Below are 17,959 nucleotides of genomic sequence, written 5' to 3' on the forward strand. Positions count from 1 at the left end.
GTTGGAGAAGGTGCAGGTGAATCTCTGTTGCACCTGGAACAACTGCTTAGGTCCTTGAATGGAGTCGAGGGGGGATGTAAAATGTGTAGCATCTCTTGCAGCTGCAAGGGAAAGTGCCCGGGGAGGGGGTGGTGCGGGTGCGAAGGGAAGAATTGGAGTTATGGAGGGAGCGGTCTTTGCGGGAAGCAGACTGGGGAGGAGATGGGAAGATGTGGCGAGTGGTGGGGTCACGTTAGAGGTGGCAAAAATGACGGAGGACTATTTGTTGTATGTGACGGCTAGTGGGGTGGAAGGTGAGGGCTAGGGGGACTCTGCCCTTGTTCCGAGTGGGGGGATGGGGAGAGAGAACAGTGTTGCAGGGTATTGAATAGACCTTGGTGAGAGCCTCATCTATGGTAGGGGAGGGGAACCCCCGTTCCCTGAAGAATGAGGACATTTCCGATGCCCTGCTGTGGAACACCTCAACCTGGGAGCAGATGTGGCATAGACGGAGTAGTTTGGAGTAGGGGATGGAGTCCTTACAGGAAGCAGGGTGGGAAGAAGTGTAGTCTAGATAGCCATGGGAGTCAGTGGGTTTATAGTGGATGTCGGTCAACAGTCTATCACCTGCGATGAAGGTAGTGAGGTCAAGAAATGGTAGGGAAGTGTCGGAAATGGTCCAAGTGTATTTGAGTGCCGGATGGAAGTTAGTGGCAAAGTTGATGAAGTTAGTGAGTTGTGTGTGGGTGCAGGAGGTAGCACCAATGCAATCGTCGATGTAGCGGAGGTAGAGTTCGGGGATGGGGTCCTGATACGTCTCGAACAACGATTGTTCGATGTACCCTACAAAGAGGCAGGCATAGCTGGGACCCATGCGCGTGCCCAGAGCTACGCCTTGTGTTTGGAGGAAATGGGGGTAGTCAAACGAAAAGTTATTAAGGGTAAGGACCAACTCTGCTAGGCGGAGGAGAGTATCAGTGGACGGGTGTTGGTTGGTTCTCCAGTCGAGGAAGAACCGGAGGGCTTTGAGACCATCCTGGTGGGGGATGGAGGTGTAGAGTGACTGGACGTCCATGGTGAAGATGAGGGGGTGAGGGGCCTAGAGAATGGAATGCCCGGAGACGACGGAGAATGTCTGAGGTGTCTTGAACATAGGTCGGGAGGGATTTAACCAGGGGGGATAGGATGGAGTCGAGGTATGTGGAAATATGTTCGGTAGGGCATGAACAGGCAGAGACAATAGGTCTACCAGGACAGTCAGGTTTTTGGGGAGTAGGAAAAATCGGGCCGTGCGGGGCTGGGGAACAAGGAGGTTGGAGGCTTGGGGGGGCAGGGAGCCGGATTTGATGAATTCCGTGATGGTGCTAGAGATAGTGGCCTGATGCTCGTCAGTGGGGTCATGGTCCAGGGATAAGTAGGAGGAGGTGTCTGAGAATTGGCGCATGGCCTCAGCTTTGTAGAGATCAACGCGCCAGACTACACTACCATTTTCAATAACCAAAAATAAACTTCTTTCATGATACTCCTTAACTCATCTCAGATCCCATTGTACATAGAAACATAGAAACATAGAAAATAGGTGCAGTAGTAGGCCATTCGGCCCTTCGAGCCTGCACCGCCATTCAATATGATCATGGCTGATCATCCAACTCAGTATCCTGTACCTGCCTTCTCTCCATACCCCCTGATCCCTTTAGCCACAAGGGCCACATCTAACTCCCTCTTAAATATAGCCAATGAACTGGCCTCAACTACCTTCTGTGGCAGAGAATTCCAGAGATTCACCACTCTCTGTGTGAAAAATGTTTTCTTCATCTCGGTCCTAAAAGATTTCCCCCTTATCCTTAAACTGTGACCCCTTGTTCTGGACTTCCCCAACATCGGGAACAATCTTCCTGCATCTAGCCTGTCCAACCCCTTAAGAATTTTGTAAGTTTCTATAAGATCCCCCCTCAATCTTCTAAATTCTAGCGAGTACAAACCGAGTCTATCCAGTCTTTCTTCATATGAAAGTCCTTACATCCCAGGAATCAGTCTGGTGAACCTTCTCTGTACTCCCTCTATGGCAAGAATGTCCTTCCTCAGATTAGGAGACCAAAACTGTACGCAATACTCCAGGTGTGGTCTCACCAAGACCCTGTACAACTGCAGTAGAACCTCCCTGCTCCTATACTCAAATCCTTTTGCAATGAATGCTAACATACCATTCGCCCTTCTTCACTGCCTGCTGCACCTGCATGCCTACTTTTAATGACTGGTGTACCATGACACCCAGGTCTCGCTGCAACTCCCCCTTTCCTAATCGGCCACCATTCAGATAATAGTCTACTTTCCTGTTTTTGCCACCAAAGTGGATAACCTCACATTTATCCACATTATACTGCATCTGCCATGCATTTGCCCACTCACCCAGCCTATCCAAGTCACCTTGCAGCCTCCTAGCATCCTCCACACAGCTAACACTGCCCCCCAGCTTCGTGTCATCCGCAAACTTGGAGATGTTGCATTCAATTCCCTCGTCCAAATCATTAATATATATCGTAAATAGCTGGGGTCCCAGCACTGAGCCTTGCGGTATCCCACTAGTCACTGCCTGCCATTGTGAAAAGGACCCGTTTACTCCTACTCTTTGCTTACAGTAAAGATTATGTGGATACAATCATAAATTTTGATCATTAATTAAATTAAATAGCCCATGAGGGATTTGGTATTCTCACTAATAGTCTTAAACACATTGTATTTACCCCACTGAGGAAAATGAGTTGAGGGACAGTATTGAGTGAAAAAGCATTGTATTCTGTCCAATAAAATGTTGAGAAGAAACTCAACCTCCTCAGATATCTTGACAGACAACACTGACAACACTGCTTGACAGACAACAGGCAGACAACACTGCTGAAAATCTGTTTTCCTCCTGAGTAAGAATAGTTGAATTGAGATGTAGACTAGAATTGAACTGTGAGTTTGTATCTTTATGTGTGTGCGTGTGTGTGTGAGTGTGTGTGTGTGTGTGATGTGTATCATGTGTGTGTATCATGTGTGTGTGTGTATCATGTGTGTGTATCATGTGTGTGTGGGTGTGTGTGTGCGTGCGTATCATGTGTGTGTATCATGTGTGTATCGTGTGTGTGTATCGTGTGTGCGTGTGCGTGCGTGTGCGTGCGTGTGTGTGCGTGTGTGTGTTTGTATGTTTGTGCGTGTGTGCGCGTGTGCGCGTCTGTGTTTGTGTGCGTTTGTGTGTGTGAAAGTGTGTGTGAAAGTGTGTATGCTTGTGTGAATGCCAGTGTGCATGTTCTGTATCTGTGTATCTGTTTATCTGTGACGTTTTCCCGTGTGTGTGCATGTGCGCCACATGTCAGTGTGCGTGTGCGTAGTGTATAGAAAATGTATTGAGTAGCATGTATGGCATATGACATGTGTAGCAGATGCAAGGTGTGTCCTATATAATGCATTGAACATATATTGTGCATTCTGCATTGCGCACCATATAGCACGACCAATGTGCAATTAGCTGCACATTAAATATCATGTGAATTGTGAGGCCAGTGCAGCGTTTAGATTTCTGTATATGGCATGACAATTTGTTGGCATATATAAATATGTGCAGTGTTTATGGATTATAATAATGTGCTGCATAGCATATGCACTGAATAGGTGGATAATGGTATGTTCAGTGTGTAGCGTATGAGATGCCTGGCATGTGTTGAATATACATTGTGTAATGTGCAGTTTGTAGTACATAAGGTTCATAGAAGTACATGTAGATGAACATATTTCTCTGCATCAGTCACATTCCATAGTCCTCTGCTACTTTTTTCCTCAATCCCTCATGAATAAATCCATTAGAGAAAGTGTTGACAAGTTATACTTGGCACCGTAACCAAACTGATCTTGTCTCCGGCTGATACCTGGATTGTAATTTTCAAGCAGGGGCTGCTGGCAATCACATACCTCGTTTTCCATTTTCATAACCCATGACTACTGAACTCTGGAATAATAGCCCAGCACTAAATAAGCTCAGCAAGGATCAATTAATGCATTTGTCATTTATTCAAAGAGTGAATCCTTAAATGTCATCATGTAAACACAGCAGAACAAACGTATGATGAGTGTTTGACGGCACTGAGCCTGTACTCACTGGTGTGTAGAAGGATGAAGGGGTACCTCAATGAAACTTACTGAATAGTGAAAGGCTTGAATAGAGTGGATGTGGAGAAGATGTTTCCACTTGTGGGAGAGTCTAGGGTAGTGAATCTGTGGAATTCATTTTCACAGGTGGCTCTGGAGGCCGTCAATTGATATTTTTAAAGTGGAGATTGAGTAATTTTAAGGCAGAGGTAAACAGACTCTTGATTAGCAAGGGTGTTGGGGTTATGGGGAGAAGGCAGGAGAATGGGGTTGAGAGAGAAAGATAGATCAGCCATGATTGAATGGCGGAGTTGACTTGATGGGCCAAATGGCCTATTTCTGCTCCGAGAACTTATTGTCCTCCTTTGAAATCTGTTAGATGTAAGCCAGCCGGAAAGATTGTAAAATAAAAGTGTGCCTTTTAATATATAAATACAACTTTCTTGGGATCTGCTAGCAACAACATCCTTGGCAATGTTCAAAGCTAAGATATTTAGTAGGTATGTTGCAAAGCCTACCTGAAGCGTCGTTGAAAATCTGCCGTTGTGGGTGTGCGCGGTTTTGGCGCCGTTTAGAGGGGGCGGGTTTAAAACGCGATTTTCTCTAGGCTGTTCAAATCGAAGATGTTCAGCCTAGTTAATTATTAACGAAAAATCGCTGGAAGACCCCGTCGCAAAAGCTATTATTAGTTTTAAAGGCCTCGTATAATAGTTATAGTAGTTTAAAAATCAATCTCTAAACCCGCGACCGCCAGCAACCGCAGGGTCTCATAAAGCAAATAGCAGAAGGTTGGCTGTATATTTTTACATTAAAAAGGGCTTCTAAAGATCCCTTTATACAAAGTTTAATATTGCGAGTAGCTCATTTTGGACCCATTATATCCCGCAGTATTTTTCTGGGCATTTGGGGCACAAATCTACCGCAATGTGAACGTTCTAAACCAGCGCGTTCCACAGGGACCCACTGGAAAGCTGATTTAAATGGACATTTATTTACAGCAATTGAGCACTAAATTCCTTCCATTTGGTCTATAAATTAATGTAAATGAGATTTAAAAATCATGTTTTATTGTGAATTATTTGTGAATATTATTTGGACATTTAGGCTATTTAAAAATGTTAATCATTTATTAAGAAATGGATAGATGTTTAGATCTAGTAATTGAAGTCTGAAATTAGCTACAATTAGGTAACTAACTAATTATATGCTTTAATTTCAGGTCATCCAAGTAAGATTATTTTATATTTGTTTCAGAATGCTTCAATCTATGATAACTGAAAATTTCATTCAGTTCTCTTAATTTTCAAGAAAGTTATGGGCTTTTGACTGTTCACGATCACAGCTTTTTTGTTATGTCCATAGAAAATCAAGAGGGAACAAGATGCTCATTTCCGAGTATGAAAATGGCCATAACTTTTTAAATACTTGAGATATGAAAGTGAATTAGGTGTCAAATTAAACTTATTTTTATGCTTTATCTGATGGGATAAATTACAGACTTGATTTTTAAAATCTCAAAATTTTGTAACATTGCTATATTTAGGGGCAGAATCGTAAAGATAGATGCAGCATCTTTTTAGATACATCTATCTTCATTTTTGCTTTAAGGTCATAACCATGTGTGAATAAAGTAATGAGATATTTCACCCACTGTTGCGAACAATAACACTTTGTAAAGCTGCGCTTATGTAACTTACTCTAACATAATAGCAAAGGTCACAAAATACAAAGCTTGAGTTAGTGCCTTTCAGCTGCAGAACAGGACCAGTGACCCAAGAAGCTATAGAATATTCAGCGGTACCCTCTCTGAGCCTAACACTGTAGCAAGAGTTCCCCCAAGCTCCCAGCTTATGTATGGTTCACTGTATTATAATAAAGCAATAAGTAGAAATTTAGTTTAGTTTAGTTTAGTTTAGAGATATAGCACGAAAACAGGCCCTTTGGCCCACCGAGTCCGCGCTGACCAATGATCCCACACACTAAAAACTATGCTACACACATTAGGGATAATTAGCCAACAGACCTGTCTTTGGAGTGCAGGAGGAAACCGGAGCTCCTGGAAAGGTCAAGGGGAGAATGTACAAACTCCGTACATATAGCATCCGTGGTCAGGACCAACCCGCGTCTCTGGTGCTGTAAGACAGCAACTCTCCCGCTGTGCCACCGTGCTGCTCCAGTCTAGAAATTAATCTGCATCTACTCGCACGAACCTAATGAAAGCGTGTTGTTAAGTTATTCCAATTAGATTGGGCACTGTGGCCTAGTTTATCTTGTCTATGACTGATACCTAGATTTTAATTTTCCAGCTAGGATTATTGATAACACCCAGGTGATCAACCTTCCTGTTCCGCGTTCAGGTAAATACCTTTCAACTGATTTAATGTCTTGGATGTGTCTTCCAGTGGTCCATTTAAGGACAAGTCTTCAGGGGACAGTGAACATGAAGGGATTAGGAGCATTCCCGTAATTCCAGCATGTGGACTAGACTTTGGTCTTTGGACTTTTCTTTTTGTTTGTAAGCAGCACCAAAATATGGCGACTGTTCATTTGTGGGTTGCGCAAAAGCATTTCACTGTGCTGTGTATACGTGACAATAAAGGTCCGTTCAACCACTGAACCAATGTGGCTAGCCCAATAGCTGGCTATGCGCAATCTTGTGATGCAGTCTCTAATGGATATCAAGTAATGGATATTAAGTAGGGTCAGCGCAGTGGCACAATGGTATAGTTCCTGCCTTACAGCGTCAGAGACCCAGGTTCGATCCTGACTACGGTGCTGGTCTGTATGGAGTTTGTACGTTCTCCTCGTTACCTGCGTGGGTTTTCGCCAGGATGTACAGGTTTGTAGGCTAATTGTCTTGGTCTAATTGTAAATTGTCGCTAGTGTGTAGGATAGTGTGTGCGGATTGCTGGCCTGCGCAGACTCGGTGGGCCTGCTTCCGCGTTGTATCTCTAAACTAAACTAAACTAATATATTTAACAATGCAGGCCTAACCACTGCTTTATGCATGGTTCTTGATTACTCTTTTTTGGATCTTAGTAATATGACAGGCACAGGAATTTCAATGTAAAATGTCTGCATGGCAACTTGAATGCTGACTTCTGTTTTAGTCTTGTTCAGTGGAGTGTGACAACAATCAAGTTCTCGGTTGGCTGGCATGATTAATCAACTCACTCTGTGGTACAGAGACAACTACTCATTTGTCACTGGTAGCATTATCCAGCACACTTTATAGCTTAGTTTGGTTTAGAGATCCAGTGTGGAAACAGACACTGCGGCCAGCCCAGTCCACACCGACCAATGATCACCCGAACACTAGTTCTATCCTACATACTATGGACAATTTACTGAGGCCAATTAACCTACAAACCTGTGCCACTTTGGAATGTGGGAGGAAACTGGAGCACCCAGAAAAACCCCACCCAGTCACAGGGAGAATGTACAAACCCCGTACAGACAGCATCCATAGTCAGGTTTGCATCCGGGTCTGTGGCGCTGTAAGGCAACAAGTCTACAGCTGCACCACCGTACCGCCCCTTTTCTGATGGTGCCAATAGCATCTCCAGCAGTAAGGTCCTATCACCATGTTGCATAACTTTTTCCTATTGTAGACCTAATTTATGATTGTGTGCATTACGTTGAATAGTTAGTTGGCATTTAGGTTTGCATCAATAAATGCCTGCTTTGTTTTAGCAGGGAGAAGACAACAGCCTCGAGGAATGAAAGATCCAATTTATCAGAATACGTACTGCATGAAGAGATCCCAACATTCTGATTAAATCTAAGAAATGAATGGGGTGTAAAGTTAATAAATGTGGATCAGTTATGTAAGATTTGATTACAATGGGAAAATAAGAGGAAAGCACATTTCAGAACAATGACCTTCTGCCAAACCTTTTATCTCTTCTGATGAAAGATTATTGATCTCTCTACCAACGTTGCCTACTTGCTAAACATGTGAAGAATATTTGTCTATTTCAGATTTCTATAGTATCTGTAGTACATTTACATTTGTATTATTCAGTAGTACTTAGATGTAATCTTATTACACAGGAGCATGAAATCATTTTAAATTCTGTTCTACCCGAGGAGATGAATTAAGTAGAATGGCTTTGTATAGAGCATCGCCATTAATACTGCCCAATATCAGGACATAATATAGAACATGGTACAGCATAGGTGGGTCACAATGTTTGTGCCAAACATGATAACAAGATAAATTAATCCCATCTGCCTGAATTCGATTGATACCCCTCCAGTCCCTGCATATCCATGTGCCTATCTAAAAGCTTCTTAGACACCACTAATATATCTGCCTCCACCACCATCCCTCGCAGAGCAACACAGGCACTGACCTCTCTCTGTAAATAACTTGCCCCGTGCTTCTCCTTTAAAACTTTGCCCCTCTCACCTACAGGAAATACTGTGAGATCAAAATCCTCACGCTGTATTAGGATTTGTCAGGAATGTGTAATCTACCGCAAACAAAAAGAGTCATGATGGTGGGAGTTATTCCCCAAACAGTTTTCTCTCATTTCTCCACAAGGGTGGCACGGTGGCGCAGCGGTGGCAGAGTTGCTGTCTTAAAGCTCCAGAGGCCCGGGTTCGATCCTGACTACGGGTGCTGTCTGTGTGTGGAATTTGCATCTTCTCCTTGTCACCGCCTGGGTTTTCTCTGGGTGCTCTGGTTTCCTCCCGCATCCCAAAGACATGCAGGTTTGTAGGTTAACAGGCTTCTGTAAATTTCCCCTGGTGTGTAAAATAGAACTAGTGTATGGGTGATCGCTGGTCGGCTCAGACTCGGTGGGTCGAAGGCCCTGTTTCCACGCTTTATCTCTAAAATTATCCCCAAGCTATCTCAAATTAGAACAGATTGACAATCTCTGGTCTGGCCTTCTTTGGTCTGGCAACTCCCATGGATTTAGCATGATTTGAATGCGTGGTGCAGTTTTACACAAAATATCAAATTCTAACGAAGATCTAAAATCAACTAAGATCTGTGTTAATCTGTAGCTAACTAATCTGGGCACAGCTGGTAGAGCTGCCTCCTCACAGCACAAGAGACCCGGATTCGATCCTGATTACTGGTACTATCTGCATGGAGTATGCACATTCCCCCTCTGACTGCGTTGGTTTTTCCGGGTGCTCCGTGTCCTCCCAGATCTCAAAGACATGAGGGTTTGTCGGTTAATTGGCCTTCTGCAAATTGTGCCTGGTGGGTGGGAAAGTGGGACAACACAGGCATAGAAGGTCGGCGTGGATATGGTGTGTCGAAGGGCCTGTTTCCATGCTGTATCTCTAAACCATCGAAACTAAACTACTAGTGCACCTTTGCAACATCAGATAACAAAATTGCTGGAGTACGGCAGCATCTATGGAGCGAAGGAAATAGGCAATGTTTCGGGCCGAAACCCTTCTTTAGACTGTATTCAGACAACCATTCCATCAGTCTGAGGAAGGGTTTCGGCCTATTTCCTTCGCTCCATAGATGCTGCTGTACCCGCTGAGTTTCTCCAGCAATTTTGTCTACCTTCGATTTTCCAGCATCTGCAGTTCCTTCTTGAACAACATCAGATGACCGTGTTTCCAATTTGTGGATTACAGGCATTTCTCTGAAACTATACATAACCCTAGGATTTTCCATACTTAAAAAGAACAGTTCTTCTACTCAGAGGAAGAAGATCAGGGACCACATTTATGGACCGTCATTAAAGTAAATCCTTGTTTTAACTGACCTCTTCATCACAGATTTTGGTTATAGCGGACCTAATCTGTTGTGGACGGGTTTGCTGTTTTACGAATGACCATTAGGTGGTTGGAGCGAATGGTGTTTTTGAACCATTTTAGCTTAGTTTAAAACATCAAGTCCATACCAAGCAACAATCTACACTAGTTCTATCTTACATTCACAGTGTGTAGGAGAGAACTACCACAGTGGTTCTATCCTTCCTCCCACATAACTGCTGTAGTGGTTCTATCTTTCGAATGACACAAAGCTGGGTGGCAGTGTGACCTGTGAGGAAGATGCTATTAGGCTGAAGGGTGACTTGGACAGGTTGGGTGGCTGGACAGATGCATGGCAGATGAAGTTTAATGTGGATAAATGTGAAGTTATCCACTTTGATGGCAAGAACAAGAAGGCAGATTATTATCTGAATGGTTTCAGATTAGGAAAAGTGGAGGTACAATGAGCCCTGGGTGTGCTTGTACATCAGTCACTGAAGTAAGCATGCAGGTACAGCAGGCGGTGAAGAAACCAAATATCATGTTGGCCTTCATAGCGTGATGATGTGAGTATGGGAGTAAGGAGGTCCTACTGCAGTTGTACAGGGCCCTGGTGAGACCACACCTGGAATAATGTGTGTGCAGTTTTGGTCTCCTAATCTGAGGAAGGACATTCTTGCTATTGAGGGAGTGCAGCGTACGTTCACCAGGTTAAGTCCCAGGATGGCGGGAATGCCATATGATGAAAGAATAGACAATAGACAAAAGACAATCGGTACAGGAGCAGGCCATTCGGCCCTTCGAGCCCACACCGCCATTCACCATGATCATGGCTGATCATCCTGCCTTCTCCCCATATCCCTTGACTCTGCTCTCTTTAAGAGATCCATCTAACTCTCTCTTGAAAGCATCCAGAGAATTGGCCTCCACTGCCTTCTGAGGCAAATTCCACAGAATGGGTCGACTGAGCTTGTATTCACTGGAACTTAGAAGGATGAGATGGGATCTTATAGGAACATACAAAATTCTTAAGGGATTGGACAGGAATAATGTTCCCGATGTTGGGGGAGTCTAGAACCAGGGGTCACAGTTTAAGAATAAGGGGTAGGCCACTTAGAACTGAGATGAGGAAAATCCTTTTCACCCAGAGAGTTGTGACTCTGTGGAATTCTCTGCCACAGAAGACAGTGGAGGCCAATTCACTGGATGTTTTCGAGAGAGTTAGATATAGCTCTTAGGGCTAACGGAGTCAATAGCTATGGGGAGAAAGCAGGATCGGGGTACTGATTTTGGATGATCAGCCTTGATCATATTGAATGGTGGTGCTGGCTCGAAGGATTGAATGGCCTACTCCTGCACCTATTTTCTATGTTTCCTCACACATGGTAGAGACAAAGACATTATTACAGCGTGGCATGAATGTTATGTGAATATTGAGAAAAAACATTGAGGAAAAATCAATCCCTTCATACTCAAGGGGTGTTTGAAGGCCAGAACTTGTCTGTTTTTAATGGGATTGCAGTGACAGAAGTACCACCACTTTTTTTCACACAGTCCGTGAATGTGGCATGGATCAGTTCTCTTAAGGCCACCCACAAGTTAACTAAGATTACTCTTACCACTTCTTACGGTTGTTCTACCACTTTTTCACAAAGCCTTAGATGTGAAGGATGGGTAGTGTGTAGTGTATTAATACTGGCTGTCCCTTACTGCCCTTGAGAAGGTGTGGTAAATGGTCTTCCGAAACCAATTTGTTTGAAGGTGCATCCAGAATTGCTGGGGAGAGAGTTCCAGGATCTTGTTGCACTGATAATGAATGAGCAGCATTGTATTTCCAAGTATGGACAGTGTGTAAAAAGCTACAACCAGTAAACCAGTAAACAAAGCAAAACCATAACACCATTTCCCTCCCCACGTATATTGAAACAACCTTTCTAATTCACTTGGGTTTTACATCACTTCACTCTGATATGTGTCGCTAATTTTTCAAAATCACTGCTGTACAATGTAGAACAAACAGTTTAGTTTAGTTTAGAGATACAGCGTGGAAACGGGCCCTTAGGTCCACTGAGTCCACACCGATGAACAATCACTGTACAATAGCACTCCACAGACAGCATCCGAGGTCAGGATTGAATCCAGGTCTCTTGTACTGTGAGGCAGCAGTTCTAACAAATGCATCACTGGGCCACCCTCTTCTCAACAAAGAATAATTCATGCTGAACTTCATGCAAATCTTGTGGTGTACATGCAACACATCTGCAAGGTGCATTTATTATCAATGATCTATTTCAGTTTTGTCGCTGAATTGTTTTTATACATGGGGTTAGAGCAATATCATTTATAGCTTTAATCTTTCTCCGTGTTCATTCTGTGCACCGCATGTATTGAATACTCACATGAGGAGTGGGCCGCTAGAAGAGGGACCAGGGATTGCCTCCAGCGTCTTCAAGATCGGCTGCAGGAGGCGCTCTCCGAGGCTGTCTGGCGAGGAGAGGGACGTCGGAGCGTGGGCGTGCAGCAGCCCGGAGCTTACCTGGGCTTACCTGAATCGGGAGCGCTCCTGCACTTCCAACATGTGGACCGGACTTTGGACTTGTTTTCTCTTTCTTTTTTTTGTAAATGGTGCCAAAATATGGCAACTGTGCATTTTTGGGTTGTGCAAAAGAATTTCACTGTGCTGTGCAAACTTGACAATGAAGAACCATTGAACATAGTCAATATGTTGTTCTGAAACATTTTCTTTGGTCAGGTAAAAGGCGTGTTTATCATCTCACTAAAGAGCTAATGCTGTATGAAAACTCAAACGAGCACCAGTTTACATGGAATTATTAAACCATCCTGTTAAAACGTCCTCATCATTTGTGATATAAACGTTGCCAAACGCTCAAAGCTTTAGTCCAATTGAAAGGAAATGCCCCATTATTTCTTTACCGAGGTTTTGAGTTGAGAAACAATGATTGTTAAAGCTCTTCACACATCAGAGTAGAAACAAGGAACTGCTGATGCCAATTTACAAAAAGAGACACTCATTGCTGGAGTAGCTCAGCGGTCATGACCCTTCTTCAGACTGATCAGCAGCAGGCAGATAAGTAAATGGAGGACAAGGGATTTGTCCACAAGCAATTGACTGAAGGTTATTCGGAAGAAGGGTCTCCTATCCGTGTTCTCCAGAGATGCTGCCTGACCTACTGAGTTACTCCAGCAATTTGTTGTTTTTTTTAGTTTCAGATTAGTTTATTGTCACATATATCAAGGTACAGTGAAAATATTTTGTTGCGTGCCAACCAGCCACGGAAAGACAATACATGATTACAATTGAGCCATTCACAGTGTATATATACATGATAAGGGAATAACCTTTCGTCCAAGGTTTACATATCACACTGACAGAAGTCATAGTCCTACAGCATGGTATTTCAGCCCAACTTGCTCACACCGACCAGCCCAATTATTAATGTCAAAACAATAAAATAAAACAAAGTACATAATCAGTTTAATGGTTTGGATTGTTTTACTCACTTTATGAAGTAAACGTTAGTAAACGTGAAATGAGGTGCCAAAGTCACACAATCCATTAGTATTAATGTTGGAAAATCCACAGCTACTCTTTAATGAAGGCATTAACTGGTTCAAATTAAATAGGTTAATGCTTTCACTAAATAGAAGAGCAGAGAATTTCATGAAATTAGATTTGGTCTCACTTTCCTGGATCAGAGCTTGGAGTAAAAAAACTGTTAACCAATTTCGATTCTCTGTATTTCTCAGAATTGAAATACTGAATTTCATCAGTACATTGAAATATGTCACGGCAGACGTCAGCCATCTTAATGCTCTTTTCTGTAAGCAGAGAAGGAAGTACCACTATGCTACAGGATTTTAACTTTTGCGGTAACTTAAACAGACAGGACTGATTAAAACTAGAATGTTGCCCGATGGCAAGTGGGCCCCTGATCAAGCGGGGCCCTTATATCAAGTGGGCCCCTGATGAGTGGGCCCCCTTTGTCTCCTGGCAACCAATATTTTTAGACACAGTGGCTACTGAATGTTAGCATAATGCTTCAGAGAGGAAGAACACATTTCTCAAGTGAACTATAAAATTGCATACTCGTGATGACAAGAGAGGGAGCTTTTTGGTCCACCAGTAAACACTGATCGCAAGGTGGAGACACAAGGAAGTGCAGATGGTGGAATCTTGCACAGAACATAAAGTGTTTAGTTTAGTTCAGTTCAGTTTAGTTTATTGTCACAGGTACAGTGAAAAGCTGTTTTGTTGCATTCTTAGCTATCACCAAGTGCTGGAGTAACTCAGCCGGTATGGCGGCATCTCTGGGAAATACGGGTAGCTGACGTTTCAGGTCAAAAGCCATTTTCAGACTCAAAGAAGGATATCAACCCAAGAGAAGAGTCCTGACCAGAAATGTCACCTATCTACACCTTCCAGATGTGCTGCCTGGACAGTAATGATAGGTAAGTGTCAGACAGTGGCTCCTCTCATCAGCTAGAGTGCGGTCCTGACTTCCCATCTATCTCATTGGAGACCTTTGGCCTATCTTTAATCAGACTTTATCGGACTTCAATGCTACATCTTTGCACTAAATGATGTACCCATTATCCTTTATCTGTCTACTGTGGACGGCATGATTGTATTCATGTCTTTTCTTCGACTGGATAGCACGCAAACAAGCTGTACCTCAGTACCCGTGACAATGATAAACTAAACTAAACATCTTACATATTAGAGCTGAGTACAGGATAACATACAATGGCTTAGGTAAAGTTGGGTACGAGAACTCACCCAAATCTTTCCAAAAGACTCTGATACCATGTTATCCATTACATTCACATCTTACCATATTTGCCATGAAGCACATCATATTGGCTGCACAGAGATCCTTGGCAGATCCTTGCTTCAAGATACAATGTTTGCTTTATATACTACCCTGCTCCTGATAGTCACACTACCACCTTTACCTGCTAATACCTATCTTGAAAACCTGACCACAAGCACATTTCCAATAGAGTCAGAGAACAGAATGGTTGTGACAGTATGTTACTATGAGGTGACAATGACAAAGATTAATTGGAGCCTTTCTTGATACAGAGGATTGATGAAAAGTTTACGGAGCGCCTCAGGAACTGATTGATGATCTTCAGGAGAAGCTGTCCTTGACAAACCTGCTTCTCTTCTGACAGACAACCAATTTTGCTTTGCTTTTAATCCTCTCGGGCTTCAACCTCAGTATCACTCAGGTTTCATGCAATGCGAGTGTGTACACGTTAGGTTGGGATGCAGTGGATGGATAAGGAAAATGGGTTGACTTTAACTTAATCAACGCTATAAATGTATTATAGCGGCTGCTGTGCTGTAATAAATATTACAGCAGGATGAAGGGAAAGAATAATAAACTATGATCTTTATTACTTTGCAAACAGAAATCAATATGGCCTTGCTGAGGACCTGCTGTCTCCTATGAAGTGCATTGTGATGTGTGATATCATTCCATCATCACTTCCTGATTTAACAGCTAAACTCAAGAGTCAATAGTCAGGCCAAGACTGTTATTATCGATACGGAACAATGACATTTTTCTTTAGACTTTAAAACTTTAGAGATACAGCGTGGAAGCAGGCCATCGGGCCCACTGAGTCCATGCAGACCAGCGAACAGCCGTACACTAGCACTACCCTACAGTTCACTTAGTTTAGTTTAGAGATACAGCGCAGATGCAGGCCCTTCGGCCCGCCGGGTTCATGCCGATCAGCGATCCACGCACACTGACACCACCCTAAGCACACTAGGGACAATTTACAATTTTACCAAGCCAATTAGCCTACAAACCTGCATGTCTTTAGATTGCGGGAGGAGAACCCTGAAAAAACCCATGCAGGTCACGGGTGAATGTACAAACTCCATACAGACAGCACCCGTAGTCAGGATCAATTCCGGGTCTCTGGCGCTGTAAAGTAGCAACTGCACCGCGGCACCACCGTGCCACCGCATTCTCAACTGCATCTTTAGATTCCCATATGGCCTTACACTCCCCAACTTTATAGCACCTCCAGCCTGGTCTGTACACACAAACCGCCGACCATCTCACCAGTGACAGCCTTGGTATCAGCCCCCTTGGTCTGGAATTCACTTACAGTATTTTAGGACTAACAGTCCTGAACTAATTGAGTAAAATTATTGATCTCCGTCACCAACCACCATTTTTCTTCGTGCAACGTAGGTCTATAACTATGAAAACGTTTTCCCGTCAATGCCGATTAACTTAACTGTTAAGGTAAAAGGAAAGGACGAAGAGAACACCATCCCTGGTCCCACTGGGTGGTGGAGAAGGTGAGAGCAGAATTATGGGAGAGAGCAGAGATGCTGGTTCAGGCTCCATCAAGCACAATGGGTAATTAGTTGGCTTGGAACTGTCCTGTTTTACACTTATAATTTATACCTGCAGATGTCACTGTTGTAACTCAAGTTCAGCCAGTGACACTGGTCAGGAATGCTGGTCTTCAACAAGATATCTGCACCGTGAGGTCTCAGAATACGTCCTGTAGTCTTCAGGAGTAAGTTTCGACATATAATCCCTTCAGGATCCCTTCAGGATTTCTGCCTGGAGCTTGTTACAATTACTTCAGCCTCTTCTTTTGCACCTATAATATCTTCATAACAAGAGGTGTTGAGTACAGAAGCAAAGAGGTCCTTCTGCAGTTGCACAGCGCCCTAGTGAGACCACACCTGAAGCATTGTGTGCAGTTTTGGTCCCCGAATTTGAGGAAGGACATTCTTGCTATTGAGGGAGTGCAGCGTAGGTTCACAAGGTTAATTCCCGGGATGGCGGGACTGTCATATGCTGAGAGAATGGAGCGGCTGGACTTGTATACTCTGGAGTTTAAAAGGATGAGAGGGTATCCTATTGAAACATATAAGGTTATTAAGGGTTTGGACACGCTAGAGGCAGGAAACATGTTCCCGATGTTGGGGGAGTCCAGAACCAGGGACCACAGTTTAAGAATAAGGGGTAAGGCATTTAGAACGGAGATGAGGAAACACGTTTTCACACAGAGAGTTATGTCTGTGGAATTCTCTGCCTCAGAGGGCGGTGGAGGCCAGTTCTCTGGACACTTTCAAGAGAGAGCTTGATAGGGTTCTTAAAGATAGTGGAGTCAGGGGATATGGGGAGAAGGCAGGAACTGAGTACTGATTGTGTATGATCAGCCATGATCACATTGAATGGCGGTGCTGGCTCGAAGGTGCAAATGGCCTACTCCTGCACCTATTGTCTATTGTCTATAAGGTGAATTCCTGCATTGTTGGGATGGAAATGCCCTTTCGTCTTCCTTGTCTTATTATCTGTTTAACTGGTGGATGCCTACACTGGACTTTGATAGAGTCACACAGCATGGAAACAGCCCCTTCAGCCTAACTTGCCCATGCCAACCAACATGCCCCAACTACACTCGTCCCATCTGCCTGCGTTTGACCCATATCCCTCTAAACCTATCCTAGACCATGTATATAAACAAAAAAAGCTGGAGTAACACAGCGGGACAGGCAGCATCTCTGGAGAGAAGGGATGGGTGACATTTCGGGTCAAGACCCTTCTTCTGACTGGTTAAGGATAAGGGAAACAAGAGATATAGACGGTGATGTGGAGAAATAAAGAACAATGAATGAAAGGTATGCAAAAATAGTAACGATGATAAAGGAAATAGGCCATTGTAAGCTGTTTGTTGGGTGAAAATAAGAAGCCAGTGCGACTTGGGTGGGAGAGGGATACCTCCTGCACCAGTGCAGAACTCAGGGACTTCATCAACTTCTCCACCAATTTTCATCCTGCATTCAAAGCTCCGACACCTCCCTCCCCTTTCTTGATCTCACAATCTCCATCACAAGAAATAGACTATTGACTGATGTCCATTACCAACCCATTGACTCTGACAACTATCTCGACTACAATTCTTCCCACCTTGCTTCCTACAAAGACTCTATCCCCTCTCCCATCATAGATAAGGCCCTCACTCATGTCTCCTCTATACCCCGCAGCTCCGCCCTTGCTCCCCCTCTCCCTAGTCGCCACAGAGACAGAGCCTCTGTTTATTTTATTTTATTTTTTATTTTTTTATT

Source organism: Amblyraja radiata, chromosome 14 (genome assembly GCF_010909765.2).
Source record: "Amblyraja radiata isolate CabotCenter1 chromosome 14, sAmbRad1.1.pri, whole genome shotgun sequence".
NCBI classification, from domain to species: Eukaryota; Metazoa; Chordata; class Chondrichthyes; order Rajiformes; family Rajidae; genus Amblyraja; species Amblyraja radiata.